Source organism: Papio anubis, chromosome 5, assembly GCF_008728515.1.
Source record: "Papio anubis isolate 15944 chromosome 5, Panubis1.0, whole genome shotgun sequence".
Lineage (NCBI taxonomy): Eukaryota > Metazoa > Chordata > Mammalia > Primates > Cercopithecidae > Papio > Papio anubis.
In genome coordinates, this window is record NC_044980.1 from 162777356 (window position 1) to 162799203 (window position 21848).

Here is a 21848-nt window from a genome sequence, read left to right on the forward strand (position 1 = left end):
ACTAAATGCACAGGAAATAACAAGATTAATACATCGAGCAACATCAAAATGAAAAACTTGTGTGAATCAAAGGACACCAAAAAGAAAGTGAAAAAAAACAATGCACAGAAGGAGAGAAAATATTCACAAATCATATATCTGATAAAGGACTTGCATGTAGCTTATCTAAAGAGCTCTTACAGCTCAATTCTAAAAAGACAAATAACCAATTAAAAAGGAGCAAAGTCTCTGAATAGACATTTCTCCAAGAAAGATGTACACATGGTCAGTAAGCACATAAAGATGTTTGATACGATTAGTAATCAGGGAAATGCAAATCAAAATCACAATGAGGTACCACTTCATACCCACTAAGATGGCTAGATTCAAGAAGTCAGATAATAACAAGTGTTAGCAAAGATGTAGAGAAGTTAGAACCCTCGTATACTGCTGGTGGGAATGTGAAATGGTGTAGCTACTTTGAGAAACAGTCTGGCAGTTCCTCAAATGATTAAACATTGAGTTACCATATGAACCAGATCCTAGATATCACCCAAGAGAAATGAAGCATGTCTGTACAAAAACTTGTATCACAAATATTTATGGCAGCATTATTTATAATAATCAAACGGTGAAAACAACCCAAATCTCCATTAATGGGCAAGTGGTTAAACAAACTGTGGTATATCCACACAATGGATTATTGAGCTATAAAAATAAATAAAGCATTGATACATGCTACAACCTGTATGATGAACATTGAAAACATTATACTGACTGCAAGAAGCCAGTTACTAAAGTCTATATATTTTATGATTCCATTTATATGAAAGCCCAGAACAGGGCAATCTATAGTGACAGAAAATAGATTAGTTGTTGCTTAGGACTGATGAGGTTTGGGAGGATGTGGAGGTGATAACTAGAGGGTATTAGGTTTCTTTTGGGGTAATGAAAATGTTCTAAAATTGACTGTAGTGATGATTACACTTATTTGTGAATATACTAAAAAATTGAATTGTACGCTTTAAACAGGTAAATTGTATGATATGTGAATTATATCTTGATAAAGTTTTTTTTGAAAAAGAAGAAATGTAATAAAAAGACATTTTCAGATAAAAGGAACTAAAAGAATTTATTGACAGCAGATCTGAACTAAAGAAAATTATTTAGGCTGAAGGGATATGATACTAGATGGAAACTCAAATCTTTCAGAAGGAATGAAGAACATCAGAAATGGAAAAAAAATCTGTGTAAATATGAAAGTCTACTTTTTCTTTTTAATTTTTAAAAAATGCACAAACTGAAGCCAAAAAAACTCCATCATATTATAGAATTTATAATGCACATAGATAAAATACAAATTACATACACTATATGTATGTAGATATAATACAAATTACGGTATTTCATAAAACATGGGGCTGGGGTGGGAAGGTAAATGGGTCTCTATGAGTGCAAGGTTATTGTGTACATATTTTGTGAAGTGATACAATCTTAAGTCTAAATAAACTGTGAAAACTTAAGGATGCAACCCCTAGAAGAGCCACGAAAAATAATGCAAAGAAGTGTAACTAAAAAGCTAATGGATACACTGAAATAGAATTCTTAAAAATATTCAAATAATCTTTTTTAGAAACTGATCTATAAATCAATGATTTTTAAAAAACCCAAAATTTGAGGAAACCATAAAATAGTAGCCTTAAATCCTATCATATCAATAATTACCTTAATTTTTAACGAACTAAACACTACAATTAAATGGCAGAGGTTTTCAGAATAGATTTTTAGAAACCACTCAACTATATACTATCTATAGAGACACACTTTAAACAGAAAGAACACAGGTTGAGGATGTAAATAGTAACATAAGAAGGCAGAAGTGGACATATTAACATCAAGTAAAATCGACCTCAAGACCAGGAGTATTACCAGAGCAATAAAGAGACTTTCATAATGATTATATGACCAATTCATCAGGTGGGCCTATATTCATAAATAGAAAAGCTTTACATACATGAAGCAAAAAATGACAGAATGAAAGGGAGAAGCAGACAATTTCACATACTCGCTTGGAGATTTTAACATCCTTCTCTCACCAATCAACAGAACAAATAGCTCAAAAAAACACTAAAGACAGAGAATCTGAACAACACTAGCAGCCACCTTGACCTAGTATTTACAGAACACTGCATCTAACAGTACAGAATACATATTCTTTTCAAGGGCATATGGTATATCCTCCATGTGCTGAGCCATAAAACAAGTCTAATTGAATCAAAAAATAATTTTTAAACATCATGCTATGTAAAACAAAGTAAACACAAAAAAGTACATTCTGTATTACTCCATCTACGTTGAATTCTAGAGTAAGCAAAGTAAATCTTTAGTGACAGAAAGTAAATCAGTAGTTGTCTGGGGCTGGGGTGGGGGCAGAGGGGAATATTGTTTGGGAAAGGACCCTGCTGAACCTTCTGGAATGATGGAAACATTCTATATTTTGATTATTTTGATGATTACGTGAGTATATACATCTGCCAAAACTCATGGATCTGTACACTTAAAGTAGATGCATTTTATTGCAGGTAAATTACACCTCAGTGAAGTTGATTAAAAGAAAAGCAGATGTTTGGAATTCACACTAGAAGTGACAAAGCTGGTTAGAACACTTGCTGGGGCTGGTTCCAGAGCACTGAATGAATTAGCCGCCAATATTTGAAACCTGTGAGATTTCAGGCAAATATCAGGACTTAGGCATCTCTGAAAAGTAGGAAGCTCTGGCCATGCTGAACCAAGCTTCCCCTGGTAAACTAGGGCAGGAGCTGAGCAGCAGCTAACCCATTCAGTGGAGCACCCCCTTCCTGTGGCCAGTCTGCCTGCTTCCCTCACTTAGTGACCCATCTAGCCCTGAAGGTTTTTGTGACCACTTGGCTAGGGTTAGTAGTGGTTACCACTTACTAATTTACCTGCTATCGCATCTACGTGTATCTCTCAGCATCTGACTTACACTCTTATCAGGCATAGATACACGTAGTTTTATTTTTATATTTGAGCACTTACTATATGTAAGTTGCATTGCTACGCAGTTTGTGTATATTATCAAATCCTTAGAACAATCCTACATAACAAATTCTACCATCCCCATCTTGTAAATGAGAGAACTGACACACAAAGAGTTGAAGTTCATACCTCATTGGCAATAAGTGGTGGAGTCAGAATCTAAACTGTCGGAGTTTAGAACTGTCTGATTTTAGGGCTTGTGCTTGTCCAAGGACACTCTATTGCACAACTCCGTGAGCCATTCACATTGCAGTCCCCTGAGCTGTGTGGGCTCCAGGAGCTGCCACTTGCATTCGCTACAATGCAAATGGTGGCCTTTTATGCTAACTAGGGAAAGTTTCTCCTTATAAGATGAAAAGGATGAAATAGCTCCTCTGCGGAGTGAGGGGAGAGGGTCCTTCTAGCTCTGATTTGATTCAGTCAACAACATTTTCTTAGCACTTACTTTATGCCACGTGCTGATCTGGGTATAGAACATACAGCAGTGAAAACATTCCCTGCTCTCATGGAGCTCACCTTCAAATGGGAGAAACAACCAATAAAAACATAAGCAAGTTATACAATTATATCAAAATGTAATCTGATGCCAAGTGATGATTATTACTATGAATTAAACCAAAGCAGGGTAAAGACTCAGACAGTGACTGGGGACACTATTTAAGATAGGGAGGTCCAAGAAGGCTCTCTGAAGAGGTGACATTTGAGCAGCCAGCCATGCGAAGCCAGACATGTGAAGGAGCCATCCATGGAAACATCTGAAAAAAAGGCATTCCTGGAGGCTGTGGGAACAGCAAAGTACAAAGGCCCTGGAGAGGAAATGAGCTGGGCACGTTTGAGGAACGACCAAAAGACTAGTCTGGTCGGGAGGGTGAAGGAGAAGAAGCTGGTATGACCTCACAGTCCTTGGGAAGGAGATTGAGAATTTGCACAGAAGGAGAGATGGGAGACAATAAGCTCAGGACTCTCTGAAGGGCAACCAAAGGGCTCAGCACTCAACCCCAGGAGCAGCCGGCAACCCTCCTGAATAGTGTGTCAATTGAAGTGCAGGCAGCAGTGCTCTAATTGTGGTTGTTTTTTCCAAAACACAGATGGCAGTAGCCTGGTTTGCAGCAGGATGCTGATGACATCTGGTCTGCTTTCGATAAATCCTGCTTATGTAAAATTTCAGCTCCATTTCAGTCACCAAAACCTCTGACTCATTCTATCTGAATCTCAGGCTATAGGATGTGCTGGACAAAGAGGGAAACAATGTCCCTGAGTGACAAAGTGGACACATTCCAGCCCTGCCATTCACCCATTCGCTTATGTGAATCCCTCCTCTCTGCACCTCAGACCCTTCTCTGTACAAGGGGGCTACCCAGGCCTAATTTACAGGGAGGCCTATGATAATTAATCAAGATCAGGTTGTTTGAAAACATTTTGCTCAGGACCAGTTAATGTATTTACTTGTTTGTTTTCTGTTTTCCCAACCATCCTGTAGACTCCCTGACAGCAGGGTCCTGTCCATCTGGTTCATTGCAGCCACCTCAGGACAGAGCACAGAGCCTGGCACCCCGTAGGTGTGCTCAACAATTACTTGCTGAATTAATAAAGAGTATTGCTTATTAACCATCTGCAGATAGAATGTTGGATATGGCTTCAGGAACTTTTAGTTTCTGAATGTTACCAGAAAGGAATTTTCTCTGTCAGGCCCAAATGGCTACTGCATGATTTGTCTGTGTGAAGGTGAGTAGGGGATGGTTATTTCCATGTCAGTTTCTCTCTGAATGTGCACATTTGACTGTGAACCTGTTAACTCATCCCACCTGCCTTTGAATTTTCTACCCAATCTACTAATTTGGACAGGAGAGATGACATTGGCTAGTATCTATCCCAAAACCTACTATGGAGAAGGAATTAAATTAATGCCCTTAAGTAATGCATTTATTACTAACTAGGGAATTTAATTTTTGGTAAATATTTATTGAGCATCTCCATTTGAAAGGTGGGACTCAACATAGGTTAAGTCACCTACAGTCCCTTTCTTCAAGGAACTTAAATTCTAGTAGGAAAGACAGACATACATACATCAACTCATCATATAAATAATTAACTGCAATTGAAATCAAAGCTAAGAAGGACAAGCACAGATGCTACAAGTATGTTCATCAGGGCATCTGACTTGGTCCAGGTGTCAGGGAAGGTTTCTGTGAAGGGACAAGGTTTGAGCTGAACCTGAAAGATGAGAACAGAGAAAAGCTCTGAGCCAGGCAGAGGGAGCAGCCAGCACAAGACCCAGTCCTGGGAAAGTTGCATTTCTTGAAGATCAGAAAGGAGGCTGATGAAGGAGAAGCAGACATACAACGATATTGGAGGCTTGGCAGGGGACAGGCCAGGCAGGGCTTTGTGGACCGCTGGAAGAACTCATATTCATTCTACAAACAATGTGATACCATCCATATGGTTTCAGTCAGGTGGAGACAGGAGCACATTTATCCTTAGATATCACTTTGGCTGATGTTTCTATGAGGCTCTTATCAGTGTGTTCAAAACTGAAATCACAGGTTCGATCTTCACACAATCTTGCAAGGCCAATAGTGCAGTTCAAACTCTCCCCCATGTTACAGATGAGAAAACAGGCACAGGGACACAGGGAGGGCTTGATAAAAGCCACTTGGCCAGACAGGGCAAAGTGTTTAACTCTGCATTTCAGCCTTGAGAGCAACCTGAATCTATCAATGAATAAATGGAGTGTGGGAAGGTGTATAAGGAACTGGATATTAAAAGCAATCCTATGTTCTCTTTCCCCAAATCTCCCTGATAATATTCCTACAGTGGGGCAATCCAAGTAGATGTGAGCAGAAAGTGGGTTGATGGCAGACCTCACGGTGAATGACCAAGCATGTCCCCTCTTCCCAGCACCGAGAATTTGGCATCAACCTCCCCTGGGGAAGGCACATGCCCAAACCTCGTCCACAGCTTGGCTTCTCTCTGCTACCACTCCAGCGTTCCTTATCTCCAGATGAAAGCAATTTTCTTCATTTCAAAATTAACAAAACAACAATGACGATAACATGCATTTGATATTGTTTTGTTTGTCTGCTCAGCGTCTAGAGCCCACCTCCTCCTTCTGGTAACAGCACCCTGACTTTTCCCTTGGGAAACAGCTCCAGGGTGAGCAAATTACTCATGGCCAATGAGGTTCAGTGTTGGCGTCTCCTTGAGCCTAAATCATAGTAGGTACTCAGCAGATGTTTGCTAAATTTAATAACAGTTATTATTTAATGACTGTATTAGTTCAGGACTCTTGGTAGCAAATGATACAAACTTCCACCCAAGAGAATTTAATTGACTTGTGTAACAAAACATTTCTATGATGGGACTTGCTGCTCTCCCACCATCAACAGTAGGTAGAAGTCTATAGCGATGCAAAGAAGGATGGTCAGAGCTTTGAGCTCAAGGAACAGAGGAGACAGAGATGGCAGCATCTATTTGCAGCAACAGAAAGTCACTCTAGATAACCGTAAGTGGAAAATGACAGAAGGGAAAGCTCTTCAGTTTCGTGGGTTCAAAGGTAAGGCTATAAAACTGTGTTCAGAAAAAGGTGAGGGCCAAGGAAGACCAGGTGCAGGAATTGCACTTTGCATCACACCACTGGGACACTGTGGTTAGAACCCCAGTGTTGGCTCCTTGTCACTCCTTCAGCAGAAATTTCTTTACCTGTGCCTGCATGTTGCCCTCAAGACTCAAAGCCCAAGGGGCAATGTCCAATTGATTTGGTGGAGGTCCTACACCTTCACTCTGCCTGGATAAGGAGAGGTGGTACCTGAGCCCCGACTCTTTTTAAGATTCACATGGAATTCTTACCAAAAAAAAAAGAAAAAAGAAAAGAAAATGGGGCTTGAATGGCTGGCAAACACATGACAAATGTCCATTTCAAGAGATGAGCAGAGTAACAATCTATAGGGACCCTAAACTCAGATTCAGGGCTGACTGAGCATGTGTCCCTACTAAAAACATCCCATTCAGTTTCAGAAAGTACTCCTTTGGACAAACCATGTGAGATTCAACTGTAAGCTACCAAAATGTGAGAAACTTAGATTTTATTCTTTAGGTAGTTGGGAGCTGTGAAGGATTTAAGCAGTAGGGAAGAAACATGTGACCAGACCTGCACTGAGAAAGATCCCTGTGACTGCTGAGAGGAGCAGGGAAGAAACTGGAGTCCCAAGAAACTAAGAGACAGATGCTGGTTCAATCAACCTAGACAATGGCTAAGGGCCTTGGAAGGAGGGAGGTAGAATTGAGAAATTTAGAAAGAAAAGGGCAGCAGGATTTGGTGACTGAAGTGGCTGAGTAGGAGGCAAGAAATCACCAAACTCCTGGCTTTGGGGACCAAACGTTCCTCTAACACCTCCTCCCAAGTGCTTCGTTTTTGTTAGCATGGAAAGGATATTGTAAAGGCCAAATTACACAACCCAAGAGGAAATCCAAAGTCAGACAGAGAGAATAATAGAAAGGACTATGGGGTTGGCAGTATGATTCATTATTATTCTTTAAGGTAAGGAGAAAAAAAATAATTGATCCTGGATGAAGAAATTGGGCTTGGCTGAGCCCAGGGCTGTGGGAGGTAAGTCCTGCTCCAGAACTCCTTGGGGGCATGTGGTTGAGGGGCCAGCAGGAAGGAGGGGGGATGGTGGCTGCAAAGGTTTAAAAAGACATTTTGTCCCAGACTGGTGATGGGAAAAATCTACAGGACTGGGTTTCAGTGGTTGGTAGCGAGGACGCCATTGGCAACCCTCAGAGCCTTTCCTGCTGATGAGTGCCTCATTGCCAACTTACCCAGTTTAAAATAAATCTTCAAGCTAGCCTGGAGGTAACTCCGCCTGAGCTTTGTCTTTTGCAGATGAGGAAGTGCAGGCTGAAAGATCAAGCCACTTAAGAAGGTCACACAGACAGGAAGTGTGGAGTTCAAGCTCAACCTAGGCTCAAGATTCCTGATTCCAGTCCAGTTCCCCCAAGCCATCCTGCTCTTTGGGGTTTGGGGTGTATGCCAAGTAGGATCTCTCACTGATTTGGCCCCTAGCACCATGCTTGATAAATATTTGAATAAGGGAGTTAATTTTCCATTGGTTTGGTATCAGTTGATCCATCAAGGGACCAGGATTAATTAAATTTCTCCTATGGGAAGTTAGAGCAGAGGAGAGGAAAATTAATGAGCCCTAGATAGGTCACAGAGACTTCTCTGAGAGTATCAAGGGGGCACTGGTTATGCCAGGAAGGGAGATGAGTGGACCAGGAAACCAGGACAAGAAATGCATGTGAGTGGGTCTTCCTGTTAATTTTTCATGGTTTCCTAAGAGTGATCAGGCAGGAAATCCAAAAATTTTGATCGTGGTCTTTAAAGGATTTCTAGCCTCTCCATGGATATAGGATCATTGAGGACATGGAGTTGGGAGACTAAAATAATGCAATTTCTGACATAGTTCAATGGCCTAGGTCAGAGGCCAGCAAACTTTTTCTGTAAATGTCCAGATAGTAAACATTTTAGGCTTTGTAGACTAAGAGGCAAAATCTAGGATATTATGAAGATGCAAGAGAGAAAAGAAAAGACCACAAAATTCTTATTGATGAAAATTAAAAAACAATAACAACTGAGTCCATTTTCTTGAAATACAGGTTTGCTAATGAGAAGATGGAATTATTTTGGGGGGGAATAATATTTCATTTAATTGGATTTCAAAATTAGTATTTTGTCACATCACAGTCAATTGTAAACGTTTATCTGTTAGTGCTGATCTGCAATGGATTTACCATATTTTGTTTCTGAAAATATCTTTCACACTGACAGCTGATAGGTGTGGCATCATTGTGATTTTCCGTGCACCAAGAAGCAGTGCTAAGCGATGAGACCTACTCATACATTTATGTATGTATCATTTACATACACAAACCATATGTAAATGAATGAGCCTTGCTTATTCCAGTAGAATTTTATTTATGGACCTGAAACTTGACTTTCACATAATTTTCACATGTCAAAAATGTTCTTTTTTTTTCTCAGTCATTTAAAAATGTGAAAACCATTCTTAGCCCATGGGCCATCCAAAAACAAGCAGTAAACTAGATTTGTCCTGTGGGTTTAGTGTGTCTTAGTGAGTCAAGTTAAACCATTCATAATCAGGATTGTCAAAGGAAATCTGATGTTGTATGGTTATTCCTAATATCTGCCTGGCAAGGAAGAAGTACCTAGGAGGAAGGCCAAAGAGTTTAGATGGGACTAGAAATAGGGCGTTACTTGAGTTTCACCTTTGGAAGACTTCAGTCTGAGTCCTAGAATGAGGGTTCTCCAACCTTCCCCTGATTGGGGTTTGTAGGACTTGACCCGTGCCTTCTTGGCCCAAGACTCTTTATATTCTGTAAGCCCTATCATGGATTCCATTTCTGTCTGTGTGGCCATTCTGGGTCTTGATACAAGCACAGAGGTTTCCAAAGGACAGGGCAGAGCTGCCTGCAAAGAACAACCTCCCAGACTGCTGAGACCAAAGCGGTGGGTAGGCCTGGGGGTGCAGAGTGTCGCTTTCAGAGCTACAGCTTCAAAGTGGCCCTTATCTCCAGACACACAGGTGAAGTGTGCCACCTATTTATGAGTAAACTAATGGCCTAATCTCAGCTGGAGGCAAGGTAATGGGGCAAGGCAGGGTTGGAGAACACTCAGGCCATGCTGCCCAAGGTTTAACCCTCTCTAGGCTCCAGCAAGTGAATGTATAAACATGGCTCCAACTGAAGGGCCAGCCCTAACCAAACCACAGTTTTCAGCTAATTCCTATAGGATGGGGGAGAAGCCTGCTCCAAACCAGGACAACTCCACCTCTTCATTGTGTATCCAATGGAAAGTTGGGTTGGCAGCTTTTAATAACTTAGAAATGGCTGGGGGAAAAATGTTCTGAATCATTTACTCATTCAGCAAATAACCTTGGAATACGTACTTACACTGGTCACTGATGCAGATATAGACTTGGACAAAAGCCACGTCATCTGGCTTTGTTCAAGCTGAACAGTCCCTTGACCCAGTCACTGATGAAGATACAGACGTGGGCAAAAACCGCGTCATCTGGCTGTATTCAAGCTGAACAGTCCCTTGACAGTCTCCATGACAGGGCAGAGGGCATATTATTGTATCCATTTTACAGAGGAAAGAGCTGTCACACAGAGTGTCACACAGGAAGGTAGACGATAGTGTCAATGTCCCTCATCTTAGTATAAAGTTGTCTTCTAAAAACTCTCCATTATTTATTAATTTATTGACTCACTTATTCATGATTTCTGCGCAGTGTTACTTATCCTGCATGAGACTCTCACACCAGTGCTTGGGGTGTAAGAACACAGGATTGCGTTCCCTTTTCTCAAAGAGTCTGTGGTCTTAGGGGATTCACTGGGGTCCACTTTCCAAACCAAGACAGCAAAGGAGCACTAGGAGAGGAGTGTTCTGTGCAGATACTCAGTCATGTGATAGCTAAGAGATGGATCTTCCATTTAACACTTTGCCTTAGGCAAGTCACTCTCCTCTGTTTCCTCACCTGTTAAGTGGGTATAACAATAGTACCGACTTCACTGGGCTGTTGCGAGGACTGAATGAGATGACATGGAAGGTGTCTGGCACACAGTCAGTGCTCAATAAACAATGATTACTAAAGAAAACCCATGAGGAAAGGTTAAAGGGTCTGGAATTCAATGACACAGCTAATTTTGCTTGCTTTATTTTGTTCATCTCAAAGATTTGCTTTTAAATTGAACATTTTGCACAGTTATTAAATGTATGAACTGGCCTTGTTTATACCTATGATCTAGTTGAATCCTCAAAGCAACTTCTTGGAATAGGCATTGTTAATTTCTTCCCATTTTGCAGATGAGAAAACTAAGGATCAGTAATGAGAAGTTCTCCAAAATCACACAGCAAGAAAGGATGTGAGTCAGCGTCCTGGGCTGCTTGTCTCCACCCTGGTCTCCCTTTTGTTACATGATGGATGGGATTTGGTTGATATTTGGCTGTAGATTGGGCAGGAAAACCAAGGTTCAAATGGGGCAGTGAATGGCTCAAATGTGATGGGGAAGCCCTGATGGGAAGGGTTGTTAAACCTTGGAATGGGCGACTCCAACAGAAGCAGAACCCCTTGCCAGGATGACTTCCCCGCCATCTTCCTGGATGACTCACAACTCACAGTGGTCCTACCTATAGGCAGCAGGCCAGGGGATGAAAAAGATGACCAGCCACTGTCTTTACTTTCCCCAAGTTCCCCAAATGTTTTCCCCCTTCATTATTATTCAGTCAATGATGACAAAGCTACTAGTGCTGCCACTGCTCCCCACACCGCTGCTCCCACTCCCACAAAGGAACTCTATCCTGCTCCATCTATGCACCATTTAATGCTGAATCACTCGGTGATGGAGTGATCTGGTGTCTGTTTACACAGAGGAAGCCCCAGCCAGAAGACCTGGTCGATTCAAGTCAAAGGCATCCGATCCCCAGCACATGCCCTGCCATGTGGCCTCCCTTGCCCACGCAGGCATAAAATCTACCAGGGCTCTGCTTCCCACCAAGCTGAGAGGCCACTGGATTAGTTTCCTACATCTGCCTTAACAAATTGCCACAAACTGGGTGGCTTGAAACACAGAAGTTTATTCTGTCATAGATCTGAAGGCCAGATGTCTAAAACCAAGGTGTCAACAGAGCCAAGCTCCCTCCGAAGGCTCCGGGGTAGTTGTTCCTGGCCTCTTCCAGCTTCTGGTGGCTCATGGAATTCTGACTCGTGGCTGATAACTCCCATCTCTGTCTCTGTCATCACATGGCCTTCTCGCCTTCTCTGTGTCCATGTCTTCTCCTCTTCTGTTTCCTAAAAGGACGTTTGTCATTGATTTTAGGGCCCACCTAGGTAACCCAGATAAGCGCATCCCAAGATCTTTAACTTATTACATCTGCAAATGCGAGTTTTCACATCTTCCAATTCTTAAACTCAAATAAGGTCCCATTCACAGGCTTCAAGGGTTAGAGCATGGACATATGTCTTGGGGGTCACCTCCAGCCCACTACAGCCACAGAATCTTTCTCAGCGCAGTGCTCAAATTAGTTGATGCACACACAGAAAAAGATGTTGGCCCATGAAATGCAGGCCTTTCATTTATTTATTTATTTATTTTTGCTCTCTGAAATTTTTATTGGCCTCCTGCTCCCCAAAGTGGACCCTGCTTCTCCTGGGTTAATGTCTCAGAACTTCGGAGTCACTAGTCTCAGACACCACTTTGCCGTCTACTGTCTGGTGGGTGGTGGTCTTTTGGGTGGTTTAGTTGGAGTTGCTGCTGTCCAGGGCATCATCAAGACTGAATTCCTCACCATCTTCCAGCAGGCGGCGGTAGGTGGCCATCTCAGCCTCCAGTTTGACCTTGATGTTCAGCAGGGCCTGGTACTCCTGGGCCTGAAGTTGCCCCTCTGCCCGGGTCTATGCCAGCTCTGACTCCAGGTGCAGCAGGATCCCACTGAGCTTCTCCATCTGCACGGTGTAGCGGGCCTCCACCTCCCTCAGGTTGTTCTCCAAGCTGGCCTTCAGATCTCTCATAGAGTCCAGGTCGATCTCCAAAGACTGGAGTGTATGTCTCTGCTCTGTTGAGTGTCACCTCAGCAGCTTCAACCTCGGCGGACTGCGTGGTGACCACTGTGGTGCTCTCTTCAATCTGCTGAGACCAGTACTTGTCCAGCTCCTCTCGGTTCTTCTGAGCCAGCTCCTTGTACTGGACCCAGTGTCTGCCATGATCTTGGCAAGGTTCTGAGATTTGGGGACATCCACCTCCGCGGTCAACCCAGAGCTAGCAATCTGGGCTTGCAGTCCTTTTACTTCCTCTTTGTGGTTCTTCTTCATGAAGAGCAGCTCCTCCTTGAGAGCCTCGATCTCTGTCTCCAGCTGCAGCCCAGTGACATTGGTGTCATCAGTGACCTAGTAGAGCCCACGGATGTTGCTCTCCACAGACTGGCACATGACCAGCCCTGTCTCATACTTGACTCTAAAGTTATCAGCAGCAAGACAGGCATTGTTGATCTGCAGAATGATGCAGGCATTGTGCACAGCATTTGCGAAGATCTGAGCCCTCGGGCCCTCAATGTCTTGAAGTAATGGCCCCAGTAATGGGACCTGAGGTCCCTTCTTCTCCAGATGCTCCCCGATTTTGTTCTCCAGCTTCCGGTTCTCGGTCTTCCAGCTCCTCACTCTGTCCAGGTAGGAGGCCAGGCGGTCGTTCAGGCTTTGCATGGTCTCCTTCTTACTGTGGATGCCTCTCATTCTCACCAGACCCCTGGCCATCCCCGCAACCAGGTCCCCAGACCTCAAGCCGCCCTGGAAGTTGGTGGACATAGAGATCCGGGAGCCTGAGCCCCCAGCACCTGCATAGATGCTGGCTGCGCTGCTCACCAGCCGGGCACCGTAGCTGGGAGTCTGGATGGAGCCCAGGGACTGGTAGTTGGTAGAGAAGGTGGAGAGAGTGTTGAAGCTCATGCAGTCTGGGAAGGCGAGCAAGAGGAGAGGATTCAGGCTTTGTCGACCAAGCCTTTTATAATCTCGAGACTAGATCAACCCTAGTGATTTCATCAACTATAAACTTCTATGGAGTGCCAGTTATGGAAAACTCTCAGTATCTCAACTGTGCAAGGGACCGTTTACTGAAAACTAAAAGAGAGAATGTATCAGAAAGGGCCTAACATGGTGTCTGGCACATGGTGGCATTCAGTTAGTATTCTGAATACTGACTCTTCTAGACACCTTGCTGGGTCCCATAAGACATAGTCCCTGCCCTAAAGAAGAAGCTAGCAGCACCACTGGTAAGAACATAACCTCAGGAGATCCTAAAGGGAAGCAGCCCGAGGGAAGTTTCTTTTGTAGAGAGAACATTCCTCCCACTCGAAATCACATATTTAACATCTGTCTTCCCCAATTCTTTCGTTTTTTTTCAACATGTATGTTTTAGCTTGATCAGTTATGTGCCAAGCTCAAGAAATGAAATATTAAGCCAATGTCCCATGGGACATGGCCTACTGAAGGAGACAGGATTGTAAGGATATTCAACCAAAATCAAGATATAACTACAACTCTAATGGGAAGAAGGAGCGCTACCAGAGAGAAGCAAGGCTCTACTGCAGATCAGAGGTCAGGAAGCCCCTTTGAGGAAGAAACATTTAAGCTGAAAGATGATAGGATTTGACCAAGCAGTGAGCTAGAAGAAGATAAACTGAGACCTCAGTGGGGTAGAAACTATGTCTGTGTTCACTTCTGTCCCCCCAAAAACTAACCTAGTACCTAGCACATAAAAGGAGCTCAATAAATAGGTGTTAGATTGCATTTAATTGAAGTGTGGTTATCTAACCCCCATTTTACAGGTGGGAACAGCAAGGCAGAGCACCTAAGCTTGCATTTGACAGGCATGGATTTCTGTGGACGAGGAGAGCCTAGCAACCAGGTTGCTGTGGTTGTCCACACCATCCTTCCTGCCTTCCTCAGGCCCCTCCCTACTTGCCTCAGGCTCCCTGAAGGACGTATGTGCCAAACCAGGAGGAAAGAGGGGAGGAATGGGGGCAGTTGAGGAGGGAGGCCTCATTTCAACCTGGTACAAGGTGAACTATTTATGGCAAGAACCAGATGAGCAGGGAGCCTGGATGCTCAAAAGTCATGGAGGAAAAATACCCAATTCCCAGCCAGAGCGCCGAAGAATTGTTCTACTGGGACAGCTCTGCCCTGTCATACACTGGACTCCAGGGCTGCCCTGACAGGAGTGAACAGACCCCTTTCCCATGTTGTCTTCTCCCTGCCAGCCTCATTCTGCTCCCCGGTTGTGTCCTGGATGATTCTCACACATTGTCCAGGCTCAGCTCAGCTGCCATGTCCAGCAAGACGCCACATGGTCCTCTCCCTGTTGGGTTAGGTGTCCCTGCCCTGCTCCTCTCATAGCCTGCAGTCGCTGCCCTTGAGATGTGCTGTGTGGTCATTTTCCGATGGTGAATTCATTCCAAGCAGCGATCATAGCCTGTTCTCTGTTGTGTGAACCCAGCACCAGCCCCTGAGCCTGGGTACATAGGTACCCCATGAGAATTCAATGAATGGGCAAGTGAAGAAAAAAATATAAGTGAATGACACTATCAATCAATCACAACTTTTTTTTTGTAAACAATTGCATGTAAATGTCAGAACCACCAGTCAGCCCCAGGCCTGCTTTGTACCAAAGATTGTCAACACCCCTGTCCTACAAGGGTATATGGTCTGCCAGAGGGTCTACAGGGTGAGGGTGAAGAGAGATATACATGACACTGAAACAGCCTCCAGATGAGAATTTATTCTTTTGCCATCATTGAGCCGCTGCTACTACATGCAAGGTGCTGCGCTAATGCAGTGGACTCAGGTATAAGACATGGCTTCTGCCTTCAAGGAGTTTGCAGTTTAATCAGGTCAGAGAAGACATATTGATGAGTGCTGGCCAGAGTGGTTGCAGGGCACAGAAAGGAGGTGGGATGGGGGTCACAGAAGGAGTAGGTAAGCCCAGACCAAGGTTGGCTTTGGATAGAAATTGTCCCACAGTTCAGAAGCATGACCAGCTCTAGAAGCCAGGGACTGTGGGTGTACATCATAGCATATAGAAGATGTCTCCCTGCCCCAAGGCTGCAGCATCAAATTCTGCCTAAATACCTCTCTCTGTCTCTCATACACACACACACACACGCGCGCGCGCACACGCACACACACACGCACACACACAATGGTATCCTGGTGGATGCTTCAGCCTCAGCTTTCCCCAATTCCCTCTGACTCCTCTTCCCTCCCCCTCCTGGCACCTTATTCTTCAGTCAGGCTGAGCCACCAGGAGATAGTTGAGGACAAAAGCCCAAGGAAGGACTCTCAGAAGCAGATCTTTCTTTCCATACCCCTACAGTCCCTCTAACCCACTGCCCTGCAGGTCTTTCAGAGCTTCCCAGGCCACAACTGCAAAGAAAGTCTGGTCCCGCACCCTCTGCATTCGGGCTGAGGTCTCATGGCGCATGAGTGTCCAGAGCTCACCAAACCCTCCTCGTGGACAGAGTTGGTGCCAGGCTTGGCAGAGCTCCTTGGCTTGGCTTCCTTGGCTCCTGTAGGTGGAAGGCCCCTGAGCAATTGTGGTTCCTTCTGGGTATCTCAGCCAACCCGGAACTGCAGCCACAGCACCAGCACCCACAGGTAGCAATTGTGAAAAAGTAAGGCCCTGTGATGTCACATCTTAAGAATAGTGCTGAGCAATTACCCACACAAACTCAGGCTGGGACTGGAGTAAACCTGCACTGCAGCACTGTGTGCCAAGAAGCATGGTGGCTGCTGACCACTAGAAGACCCCCATCCCGCTGGGAGGCGTAGCCTCCCACCATGGCCTAGGGGCTGCAGGCTTCCCCAGAGAATACTGAATGTGGCGCCCGAGCTCATCTGCTGGGGGGTGTTTGGGCAGCATCCTGCTAGGGCCCACGGGGTTGGCTATGAAAGTTCCTGCAGCATGAAACATGCCTTCCAAGAGAAGTCTTTCCCATTGGAATCTCCTGGGCACAAGGATGCTTGCCCATGGTATTCACAGAAGAGTGGCAGTCTAATGCAGTGTTGGGTGCCCAGGCTTGAGAGAAGACCAGGCTCAAAGTCTAGCTTTTTCTCTTAACTAGGTAACCTTGCAACTGTCTTTTACATTTGTGCACCTCACTGTGCTGATCTGTAAAAGAAGGACAATGGCAACCCCGCAGTGGTGCCCCTGTGAATTCCCTCCCTGTCCCCCTTGCAAACCAGGTATTGCCATTAAGATAACACAACATTAAATCAGCCTGAGATGAGTTTTGAAACGGCAATTCTCCTGGTTCTTATTGCAGATCAAAGGTGAGAGTCATGAGTCACAAGAATGTGAGTATCTCTTGAAAGATAATGCATGCTCACCATAGTCCAGACAGTGTCTTTGGTATATTACAGAATCTCAGTTAATTCTCATAATGACCCTATGAATGCTAGTATTCATCCCATTTTACAGATTGAAAAAGCAGAGATCAGAAAGGATGTGATTTTGCCCCATGATGGCAGAAGCTGCCAGCTGTCCCTCAATACATGATCTTCCTTGTTCCTTAGGTCTAGACTCTCTGATTCTTATCTGGAAACATGGCCAACCAGAATAATGACCTTTCCTAAGCTCCCTTGCATCCACATGTGGTCATGTGATTAAGGTTGGCCAAGGGGGTTTGGGTTGCTATGATGTATACAGTTCCAGGAAGTGTCCTTAAAAGGAGCTAGGAGGGGAAGGCTTTCCCTTCTTGTTCCTTACTTCTTTCTGCCTGCTAGAATGTGAGCATAAGGGCTGGAGTTTCAGCAGCTATCTTGCTCTGTGAGGTGCAAGATCTTTGGAAAGATCTATGCAGGGCAGAGCCCGGGTTTCTGGCACTAAGGACTGCCATATCGGTCATGGACTGTTGCCCGTCAGACATTAATGTCTATCTTGTTTAGTCACTATTAGTTGGGACCTCTTTTAATTTGCACATTACCTTAATCCCAACTGATATTTCAAAATCAGGTGGCAAATAAGGGGCAAGGTTGGTATTTAAACCCTGCCTCTCTCATCCCAAAGGACTCTTAAATGTCTCTCTCTGTAATGTGCACATGTATTTGGATGAGCTGGGGGTCCAGCCTTGAGGGTTTTAGCACCAGTCCATCATTTGACACTTCATATGACTTGTACGCAGAAGTCACATGAGGATCCACCTTCTCTCCCAGCACTGGATCCCTGGTGACCACAGCTCAGCCCTGGGTGCCCCTACTGGCCCAAGGAAGACTCACACATTTTGGGTCACTCACTTCAGGCCAGGGAGACCTTCAAGGACTTGCAGGAGGTGATGGTGAGGAGTGACCAGCCTGTTAGTCTTAATATAGTCCTAAGAAAAGTTGCTTAGAGTGCTTCTTTCAAAAATAGAAGCATTTGATTGAGTCCTGGCTTCTGGGGGTATATAGATAGTCCCATTCTCATTATATCACTTGGATTGATTTGCAGATTAATACCAGGTTTGGAAAAACCGCCAACCTGTAGTACTAGACACAGGAGACACAGATATCATATACCCATGTCCACAGCCTGTGCTTCTGCCTTTCCAGTGGATTCTATTCTGTTATGGGTGGCAGTGGCAGGCCAGGACTGGACGGGGAAGGCCTACAGCTCCCCCTGCCATCTTACTCTCCTAACAAGAGCTCGCTGTGGCCAGGAAGTCTGCATTCACTTGTTGAATCTTCTCCACAACCCTGGGAGTTCGCACTATCATTACCCCCACTTAAGAGAATAGGGAAATTGAGCTTCAGAGAGGTTCACTACCTTGCAAGTATACAACACAGCCAAGATTTGAGCAGAAGTGTGTCTAAACGCTGTGACCAGTAAGGGTTTTGTGTACACCTGGGTGAGGTGGGGGGCTGGGCATCTGGGGTGTTGAGTGCTTTCAGGGAGGAGACACTGTGTCTGGGGATGGACTGGGGAGAGGAGATGGTAAGAGCACATGTGAGATGGGAATCCACTCATTCAGTTATTCCTGGGCACCTGCTATGTCCAGGCGCCGTGGATCTCAAAATGAAACACAGCACCTTTCCTCAAATAGGGCAGCAGGAACAGGCACAGGCGCTATGGGACTCTTTGCACACACTATGATGCTCACAGGAGACCCACCCACTGCAGTTTTCAGAGATCGCCTGGTGCCTCTAGGGATTCATCCTATGCCACATCTGTGATGTCTCCAATTCGCTTTACATACTGCACGGAGGATCTTCTTGAAACATTGCTTTCTGGATAATATCTGAACTCCCTTCGTGCCCACCAGGGACAGGTCTGTGGGTGCCTCTTCTGCGTCACTGTTCACACTGCCCACCCGGCTCCCCTCTGTGTACCCTTTTCCTCTAGGTTCCAGCCATGCAGGGCGCTGGGGAGGCACTTGAACAAGCATCATTGCTTCCTACCACTGTGCCCTCGGACACACAGTGCCCTCCCTGGAATGCCCTTCCCATGTCCAGCCGACCTGGCAGTGGGAAGTGACCACCTCATGAAATCTTCTCTGTTCTCCTGCCCATAACACCAATGCCTCTATGGCACACACCTGGCAGAGAAGCAAATCCCAATGCCCCCCCGTGTTCGGCTGACTTGGCCAGTGCCCATCTCTCTAGGTGCTTCTCACCATTGCCCATGTCCACCAGTTACATGAGTCTTCTCCAATGCCAGCTCTCTGACTTCTCAGCAACTTCACACTTTCTGTTCTCTTTGCCTGGGATGTTTTTCCCTGGGGACACCACACTTTGATTTTTCAGGTTCCAGTTTCCTGCACAAGACAGACTCTCCCTGACCACCCTATTTAAAATGGAAGCTCCTTTCTTCTTGATCTCTGCGCACCGCTTGGTTTTCTCATGATACCAGCACAATTGCAATAATTTTGTGAACGTCTTTGCGTACCTGATCTTTCTGCCTCCCTGCACTTTCCACTGCATTGCGGGAGGAGGCCTTGCCAATGATGCTCCCAATTGTATTTCTGGCCTTTGAAAAATAGTGCTTAATAAATATTCATTGAAGAGATGGTGGCTATGTGGGTGTATGAAATAACTACGTGGGGATATGAAATAACTCAGTTAATATGTGTGGATGACACTCTATGTAAATGACATTTTAATAAAAAGTAGGTACCAAATGTATTGGCTACTTGAAAGGAGAGCTGCAGCATGAATTTGCCCATGAGTCTTATTCTTTGTATTTTGTCGCTGGTGTTTAACACAGAGTCTGACCCGACATTTCCTCCACTCTCAGATGCTCACGTTCCCATGATTTAAAGTGGGAGAAATCCGAGTCCATTACACTAATGTGCTCCTCCTTTATATTTCCTCTCTGAAAGGCATCATTAAACCAATGGTGCATCTTCAGATAGGTGACATATCTTAGAGTATTGAATGTAAAAAACAGTGTTTACAGAAATCACTCATTTAAATGTTGAACTAACTGGACTTGAAGAGGGATCAACTCTTAAGGGAGCTTGAAAAGGAGATTTTGGGGTTTCCACCCTACTTCCATCGCCTGTTTAAGGGGAAGAGCTGTTTGAAAGAGCTACAGAGAGCACATTAGTGAAGGCCTTGGGATTGGATCACCGGTGGCTGGACCCTAGTTTGCCGCTTGGCAGCTGTGTGACCTTGAGCAGAGTGCTCAGCCTCTCTGAATCTTAGTTCCTCATGAAAGAGGAAGCATCATCCATACCTTGCAGAGCCTGGTAAGGATTAAGTGAGATAAAGCTGGGGAAGTCCTTAGCCTTGCAGCTGGTGTGCAGCAAGCCCTTAATGAAGAGTGGCTATTATTAGTAGAATTTTGCTCCAGCCCGGCCCCTGCACTGGGTCCTTGGTGCTCACAATCAGCCCACTGTGAGTGCCACATAATGGTGTGTGTGTGTGTGAGAAGGGACCAGAGTACAGGGGAAGAGGAGGAGGTACTGCCCTGGGGCCTTGCACCTTCGAATTATCTTCCTCCCAGTCCAGCCAAGCTGTTTCCTTCCCTCTGCTAACCTTCAGTCCTCTGAGAACCCAGCTCTAAGCCCCAGGGGTGCTGGGAACAAAAGGGCACAGTCAACAATCATTTCAGCTGGTGTCGGAACTTCTTTTCCCTCCAACATCCCTGGGCTTCAGAAGCCAGGAGAGGATTTCAGCCTCAGAATTGGAGCCTGCCCATCTTGTAGTCTCAGCTACGGCCCACCTGCTGTCCCTCTCTGAGTATCCTGAACTGCCTGGAATCCTGAGTCAGCCAATGCTGTTTTCACCTCTGAGCCTTTGTACTTGTCATTATCACCCCTGACGCTCCCTGCATATTCCACTTCCAGCCCTGGGCCCTGAAATGGGATCTCCTTCTTGCCTCTATATTACGGGTGAGCCAACTGAGTCCCAGAGAAGTTTGGCAACCTGCCCTAGGTGACGTGGTGGCATCTCACTTCCAAGGGCATTAGGTGATCCCCCACGTCATTCACCAAAATAGTAGTCAAGAGGTCTGCAGAGCCCCCGGATGGCAGGCTTTATGTTCACTCTCTCATTAAGTGTCACGATGCTATGAAGTCAGTATTGTCCTCTCCACTTTACAGATGAGGATGCTGATGTGTTCCGTCACTTGCCTGACAGCACACATTGGTTAGCAGAGGTGGTCTTGAATCTCTAGTCCCTCGGGACTCAAGCCGGTGCCCTAAACAACCTCATTCTACTGATTTCTGGGGATTAGCATCCTGAAATTGGGACATGCTGTTTTGTAGTAAAACAAAAGATGCAGGGCTTCAGGAGGAGCCCCAAAGAAGGTGGGCTTCCCTGACCAGGCCAGACAAGTAGCACTTCTTCTTCCTCAATTCTTCCAAGATCCTTGCTTTTTACAGGATATAGTAAGGTTTTAGCCCTGAGGGCCCAAATACTTTGGTCACTTTGCAGTAGAAGTGCAGTTTTGTTTTTTTGAGATGGTGTCTTGCTCTATGGCCCAGGCTGGAGTGCGGTGGCACAATCTCGGCTCACTGCAACCTCTGCCTCCCGGGTTCAAGCGATTCTCCTGCCTCAGTCTCCCGAGTAGCTGGGATTACAGGCACCTGCCACCATGCCTGGCTAATTTTTGTATTTTTAGTAGAGACAGGGTTTCGCCATGCCGGTCAGGCTGGTTTCGAACTCCTGACTTCAGGTGATCCACCCGCCTCACGGGCTCAAGCCTGTAATCCCAGAAATGCAATTCTTAAGAGCACCAACTCCAAAGATAGCTGCCCAGGTTCAGAT

General features: G+C 45.1%; 1 pseudogene; it reads right to left on the reverse strand.

Annotated features, from left to right (window-relative positions):
• Nucleotides 1–11566: 11566 nt before the first annotated feature.
• On the reverse strand, nucleotides 11567–21585 carry LOC110743577 (annotated as a pseudogene).
• Nucleotides 21586–21848: the final 263 nt, after the last annotated feature.